The sequence below is a fragment of the Cebus imitator genome, unplaced genomic scaffold (assembly GCF_001604975.1).
Source record: "Cebus imitator isolate Cc_AM_T3 unplaced genomic scaffold, Cebus_imitator-1.0 Scaffold640, whole genome shotgun sequence".
NCBI lineage: Eukaryota > Metazoa > Chordata > Mammalia > Primates > Cebidae > Cebus > Cebus imitator.
The window spans coordinates 636764-644506 of record NW_016107955.1 but is presented as its reverse complement, the minus strand read 5'-3'; the positions used below and the strand labels follow the sequence as shown (position 1 = coordinate 644506).

Here is a 7743-nt window from a genome sequence, read left to right as displayed (position 1 = left end):
ACACTCCACTTCTAATTCTGATTCTCTTGTTGTTTCCACCATCTCTGCAGTTACTTCCTCTGTTGAAGTCTTGAACCCCTGAAAGTCATCCCTGAGGGTTGGAGTTAACTTTCTACACTCCTGTTAATGTTGATGTTTTGACCTCCTCTCATGCATCACAAATGTTCTTAATGACATCTAGAATGGTGAGTCCTTTCCAGAATATTTTCAATTTACTTTTCCCAGATCCATCAAAGGAATCACTGTCTTTGGCAGCTATAGCCTTACGAAATGTATTTTCTAAATAATAAGACCTGAAAGTCAGTATTACTCCTTGATACATGGGCTGCAGAATGGATGTTGTGTTAGCAGGCATGAAAACAGCATGAATCTCCTTGTACATTTCCATCAGAGCTCTTAGGTGTTCAGGTACATTGTCAATGAGCAGTAATATTTTGAATGGAATCTTTTTATCTGAGTACCAAGGTCTCAGCAGTGGGCTTAAAGTGTTTAGTAAACTATGCTATAAACAGATTTGCTGTTGTCCAGGCTTTGTTTTTCCATTTATAGAGCACAGGCAGAGTACATTTTTTTAAGGGCCCTAGGATTTTCAGAATGGTAAATGAACACTGGCATCAAGTTAAAAGTCACCAGCTGCATGAGCCTCTAATAAGAGAGTCATCCTGTCCTTTGAAACTTTGAAGCCAGGCATTGACTTCTCTCTAGCTATGAAAGTCCTAGATGGCATCTTCTCCCAACATAAGGCTGTTTCATCTACATTGAAAATCTGTTGGCCGGGTGCAGTGGCTCACGCCTGTAATCCCAGCACTTTAGGAGGCTGAGGCGGGAGGATCACAAAGTCTGGAGTTTGAGACCAGCCTGGCCAACATGATGAAACCCTATCTTTACTAAAAATACAAAAATTAGCCAGTCGTGGTGGCAGGTGCCTGTAATCCCAACTACTCAGGAGGCTGAGGCAGGAGAATCACTTGAAACTGGAAGGCGGAGGTTGCAGTGAGCCGAGATTGCACCACTGCACTCTAGCCTGGGCAAGAAGAGTGAAACTCTGTCTTAAAAAAATAATAATAGTAAAAATAAAATCTGTGGTTCATCAACTGTCTTGGCTAGATTTTTCTACATAACTTCCTGCAGTTTCTACATCAGCACTTGTTGCTTCACCTTGCTCTTTTATGTTATGGAGATGGCGTCTTTCCTTAAACCTCATGAACCAACTTTTGCTGGCTTTCAACTTTTCTTCTGCAGCTTCCTCACCTTTCTCAGCCTTCATTAGAATTGAAGAGAGTTAGGGCCTTGCTCTGAATTAAGCTTTGGCTTAAGGAAATCTTGTGGCTGGTTCGATTGTCTAGCCAGACCACCAAAACTTTCTCTATATCCACAATAACACTGTTTTACTGTCTTATCACTCATGTGTTCACTGGAATAGCACTTTTAATTTCCTTCAAAAACTTTTCCTTTGTATTGACAACTTGGCTAACTGTTCAGCGCGAGAAGCCTAGCTTTTCGCCTATCTAGGCTTTCAACATGCCTTCCTCACAAAGCTTAATCATTTCCAGCCTTTGATTTAAAGTGAGAGATGTTGAAGGCCGGGTGCAATGGCTCATGCCTATAATCCTGGCCGTTTGGGAGGCTGAAGCGGGAGGATTGTCTGAGCCCAGGAGTTCTAGACCAGCCTGGGCAAGATGGCAAGACCCCATCTCTAAAAAATAAAAATAAAAAATAAGAGACGTTGAGACTTTTCCTTTCACTCAAATACTTAGAAGCCATTGTGGGGTTATTAATTGGCCTAATTTCAATATCGTTGTGTCTCAGAATAGGGAGGCCTGAGGAGAGGGAGAGAGACGGAGGAATAGCCCGTCAGTAGAGTAGTCAGAACATACATATTTGTCAGTTCAGTTTGTCATCTTGTTTTTTTTGTTTTGTTTTTCTGTTTGTTTGTTGTTTTTTTTTTTGAGACAGGGTCTCGCTCTGTCATCAGGCTGGAGTGCAGTGGCGCCATCTCGGCTCACTGTAACCTCTGCCTCCCGGGTTCAAGCAATTCTCCTGCCTTAGCCTCCTGAGTAGCTGGAATTACAGGCATGCACCACCATGCCCAGCTAATTTTTTGTATTCTTAGTAGAGACAGGGTTTCACCATGTTAGCCAGAATGGTCTCGATCTCTTGACCTTGTGATCCGTCCACCTTGGCCTCCCAAAGTGCTGGGATTACAGGCGTGAGCCACCGCGTCCAGCCTGGTTTGCCATCTTATATGGGTTCGGTTCATGGTACCCTAAAACAATTACAATAGTTACACGAAAGATCACTGATCTAGGCAGGGTGCAGTAGCTCACGCCTATAATCCTAGCACTTTGGGAGGCTGAGGTGGGCGGATTGCTTGAACTCAGTAGTTCAAGACCAGCATGGGAAAGATGGTGAAATTCTGTCTCTGCAAAAAATACAAAAATTAAGCTGGGCGTCGTGACATGTGCCTCTAGTCCCAGCTACTCGGGGAGGCTGAGGCAGGAGAATCGCTTGAGCCCAGGCGGCAAAGGCTGCAATGAGCTGGGATCACACGACTGTACTCCAGCCTGGGCAACAGTCTTGAAACCCTGTCTCAAAAAAAAAAAGCACTGATCACAGATCACCATAACAGATATAAGAAAAGGTTTGAAATGTGAAAATTACCAAAATGTAAGACAGAGACACTAAGTGAATACATGCTGTTGGAAAAATGGTACGAATAGATTTGCTCAATGTAACATTGCCATGATCCTTCAATTAGTAAAAGACATAGTATCTGTGAAGTGCAATAAAGTGCAACACAATAAATGAGCTACTGCCTGTACTCTTAATGAAACTGCAGGGTTTATTTAGATTACATCAGTTTTTCCACTAGTGCCACTTTTCTTTTCAAGGATTCCTTTCAGGCTCCCACATTAAATTTAGTCATCATGCTTCCTTAGGCTTTAACAGTATGGAACAGTTCTTTAGTCTTTCTTTGTCTTTTATGATTTTGACCATTTAGAAGAGTCCTGGACAGTTATTTCATAGAATTTGGATTTGTCTCAAGTTACACTGTGCTTATATTCAAGTTATGTAATTTTGGTGAGAATACCGCAGAAGAGAAGTTATGTTTTCAGTGCTTCCTATCGGGAGGCATGTGATGTCATTTTGTCCTGATACTGGTTTTGTTCACTTTGAGTCCTTGTTTAAGGTGGTGTCTGTCAGGTTTTTCCACTGTAGTTCGTCTTTTTTCCTTCATGATTAATAAGTGATTTAATACTTTGAGATTATATAAATATCAACCACCCTGTTGTAAATCTCAAATCATCAGAATATACCATCAGCTACCACTCTGTATCATCATATACAGACATACACACATATCTGCCTCTGTCACTACCATTACTACATTATGATCTCACTGTCATTCTTTTTAACACTGGTCCAGTCCTAATTCTTGGTGATTTTAATATCTTTATAGATGATCCTTCCAGTATTTTTATCTATCAGTTCTGTGATTTGCTACCCCACAATGATCTTGCCTTTCATTCCCACCTCAGCTACCTACTCCAATAGTCTGACTCTTTTTTTTTTTTTTTGAGACAGAGTCTCACTCTGTCACCCAGGCTGGAGTGCAGTGGTACAATCTCAGCTCACTGCAGCCTCTGCCTTCTGGGTTCAAGTGATTTTCCTGCCTCAGCCTCCAGAGTAGCTACAGGTGCCTGCCACCACACCCAGCTAATTTTTGTATTTTTGTAGAGACGGCATTTCACCATGTTGGCCAGGCTTGTCTCGAACTCCTGACCTCAAGTGATCACCCTACTCAGCCTCCCAAAGTGCTGGGATTACAGGCGTGAGCCACCACATTGGGCCTGACCTTTGATCTTATCAGTACCTGTGACTGCATTATTTCCGTATTCTTAGTTTCAGGCATCCTGCTCTCTAGCCAGTACCTCCTATTTTTCTAGCCCACCTCAGCTAGTACTCCAGCTCCAGCAGTCCTTCAACCCCAGTGGGACTGAACGTTTTCACTTCCTTCACTTCCCCCATGCTCGCATGTTCCTCCTTTAATCAGCTTAGATTCCACGGCCCACTGTTACAGTCATTCCTGGACAGACAGTCTCACTTCCCTTTGCCCTCTGTCACTTCAGTGTACTTACCATCCACTTTACAGGGCATAGCCTCAGTCTTGGCTAAATCCAGCTCTCTGTTTGCTCCATTTCATTTCCTCTCCTGCCCTCCTAGATTGTTTCATACCTTCGCTCCTGAAATCTTCAACATTTCCTCTCCCATCCTTATACTCAGGCTTCTTACTTGACTGAAAAAAACGAAAACCATTGGAATAAAACATCTACCAATTCCCACCATGACATCCAACCACCACATAGCATCTGTACACATATACTCTGCCTTCGTCTCTTTTCTAGATAAGCTGCTCCTACTGTCATCAAAATCTAGTCTCTCTCTACTTTGCCACTTGATCCCATTGTCTCTGACCTACTTGAGGACATGGTTCCACCAGTTTTCCCCTCTCTGCAAGATCATTCTCATTAGCACATAGACATTCTGTTACTTCTTCCATCTTTTCGTTGCAACTTCATTGAGATATATGTCACATATCATTCAATTCACCTTTTATTTATTTATTTTTGAGACAGGGTCTTACTATATTGCCCAGGCTGGACTTAAACTCCTGGGCTCAAGTGATCCTCTGGCCTCAACCTCCTGAGTAAAATTCACCCTTTTAAAGGGTACTGTTAAAAATAATAATAAATACTGTTATAAATAAATAAAAGTATACTGTTTAGTAGCTTTATTTATTTATTTTTATTTTTTGAGACAGAGTCTCACTCTGTGACCCAGGCTGGAGTGCAGTGGTGCAATCTTGACTCACTGCAACTTCTGCCTCCTGGTTCAAGTGATTCTCCTGCCTCAGCCTCCCAAGTAGCTGGGATTACAGGCGGGCACCACCACACATAGCTAATTTTTGTATTTTTAGTAGAGGCAGGATTTTGCCATGTTGACCAGTCTGGTCTCAAACTACTGACCTCAAGTGTTCCACCCGCCTCGGCCTCCCAAACATGATCAATTTTAGAACATTTTTGTCCCCCTCCCCCACCAAAGAAGCCTCATACTCATTAGCAGTCACTTCCTGTTAGTCTTCTCCCCAGTCTTAGCCACCCACTAATATACTTTCTGTCTCTATCTAGAGATTTGTCTATTCTAGATATTCCATCTAAATGCGATCATACAACTGGTCTTGATGGCTGGCTTCTTTCGCTTAGCAAAACGTTTTGAGGTCCATCCATGCTGTTGCATATATCATTCCTTCCTATTGCCAAATAATATTCTGTTGTATGGACCGACCACATTTTGTTTATCCATTCCTCAGTTGGTCAGTTCAGTTGCTTTCGTGTCTGGCCAATATGACTCATGTTTCTCTGAACATTTGTGTGCAAGTTTTTGTGCGGATATATGTTTTGTTTTCTCTTGGGTGGATAGCTAGGAGTAGAATTGCTGTCATATGGTGGCTCTGTGTTTAACTTTTTTTTTCTTTTTGAGACAGGGTCTCACTCTGTCGTCCAGACTGGAATGCAGTGGCTCGATCTTGGCTCACTGCAACCTCCACCTCCTGGACTCAAGTGATCCTCCCACTTGAGCCTCCTGAGTGGCTGGGACCATGGGCATGTGCCACAACACCTGGGTAATTTTTGTATTTTTTGTAGAGATGGAATTTTGCCATGTTGCCTGAACTGGTCTCGAACTTCTGGGCTCAAGTAATCTGCCCTACTCGGCCTCCCAAACTACTGGGATTATAGGTGTGAGCCATGGCGCCTGGCATTACATTTTACTTTTTGAGGAACTATCAAACTGTTTGCAAAAGTGGCTATGCCATTTTACATTCCTACCAGCAATGTATGAAGGTTTCAATTTCTCTATATCCTCATAAACACTTTCTGTTTGTCTTCTTTATTATAGCCATCCTAGTGAGTATGAAAATGGTGTCTTATTATACTTTTAATTTTCATTTCCCTAATAATTCATGATACTGAATGGTCTTTTATGTGTTTGTATATCTTTGGAGAAATGTCTATTCAAATTCGTGGCCCATTTTTAATTGGATTATGTGTCTTTTTATTACTGAGTTGCAGGACTTCTTTTTTTTCTTTCTTTTTTTTTTTTTTTTTTTTTTTTTTTTTTTTTTTTTTTTTGGAGATTGAGTCTTGCTCTGTCGCTCAAGCTAGAGTACAGTGGTGTGATCTTGGCCCACTGTAACCTCTGCCTCCTGAGTTCAAACAATTCTCCTGCCTCGGCCTCCCAAGTAGCTGGGACTACAGGCACATACCACCCTGCCTGGCCAATTTTTTTTTTTTCTTTTTTTTTTTTGTATTTTAGTAGAGATGGAGTTTCACCGTGTTGCCTAGCTGGTCTCCAACTCCTGAGCTCGGGCAGTCTGCCCGCCTCAGCCTCCCAAAGTGCTGGGATTACAGGTGTGAGCCACCATGCCCAGCCAGGATTTCTTTATATGTCTGGATATAATATAAGTCCTTTGTCAGATAATATGAATCGCAAGTATTTTCTCCCATTCTGTGGGTTGTCTTTTCGTTTTATGATGGTATCTTTTGATGTACAGTAGTTTTTACTTTCAGTGATGTCCAGCTTACCTATTTTTTTGTCACTTGGGCATTTGGTGTTATATCCAGTAAATCATTGTCTAACTCAAGGTGACAGAGGTTTATTCCTATGTTTTCTTCTAGGAATTTTATTATTTTAGCTCTTACATTTAGGACAGTGATCCATTTTGAGTTATTTTTGTTTCAAGACAGGGTCTCATTCTGTCACCCAGGCTGGAGTGCAGTGACGTGATCACAGCCCACTACAGCCTTGACCTCCTAGGCTCAAGTGATCCCCCCACCTCAGCCTCCCGAGTAGCTGACACTACAGGTGTGAGCCATCACACCCAGCTAACTTTTGTATTTTTTGTAGAGATGAGATCTCCCAGTATTGCTCATGCTGGTCTCAAACTCATGAGCTCAAGTGATCCTCCCACCTCAGCCTCCCAAAGGGCTGGAATTACAGACGTGACCCACTGTACTCAGTCCATTTTGAGGTAACTTTTGTGTATCGTGTGAGAGTAGGGGTACAAGTTTATTCTTCGGACATGGATATCTAGTTTTCTCAGCACCTTTTGTTGAAAAATGCTCCTTTTACCATTGGATTGTCTTGGCAACCTTATCAAAAATCAGTTGACCATAGACCAGGCATGGTGACACCCATCTGTAGTCCCAGCTGCTAGAGAGGCTGAAGCAGGAGGATCAGTTTAGCCCAGGAGTTCAGGGCCAGCCTGGGCAACATAGTGACACCCCATCTCTGAAAAAAAAAAAAATAAAGCATTGACCATAAAATATAAACATAAAGTTTAACTTCTGGACTTTCTATTCCATTGATTTGTATGTCTGTCACTATGCTAGATCACACTGTCTTATTAATTACTGTAATTGTAGTAAGTTTTGAAATCAGGAAGTGAGAGTCCTCTAACTTCGTTCTTTTTCAAGATTATTTTGGCTGTCCTTGAATTTTCATATGAATTTTAGGATCAGCTTTCCAATTTCTTTCTTTTTTTCTTTTCCTTTCTTTTCTTTTCTTTTCCTTTACACATAGGATCTTTCTCTGTTGCCCAGGCTGGAGTACAATGGTATGATCATACTTCACTGCAGCCTTGAACTCCTGGGCTCAAGTGATCCTCTTTGCTTTTTTTTTTTA

At 41.8% G+C, this 7743-nt stretch overlaps 1 long non-coding RNA gene across 1 annotated transcript in view; it reads left to right on the top strand.

The window, feature by feature from the left end:
* Nucleotides 1-7743, top strand: part of LOC119469384 — a 71469-nt gene that overhangs the window by 5893 nt on the left and 57833 nt on the right. The window contains exon 3 of the long non-coding RNA XR_005198175.1: nucleotides 51-185. This is a non-coding gene — a long non-coding RNA (uncharacterized LOC119469384). The remainder of the gene's footprint in view (nucleotides 1-50; nucleotides 186-7743) is intronic.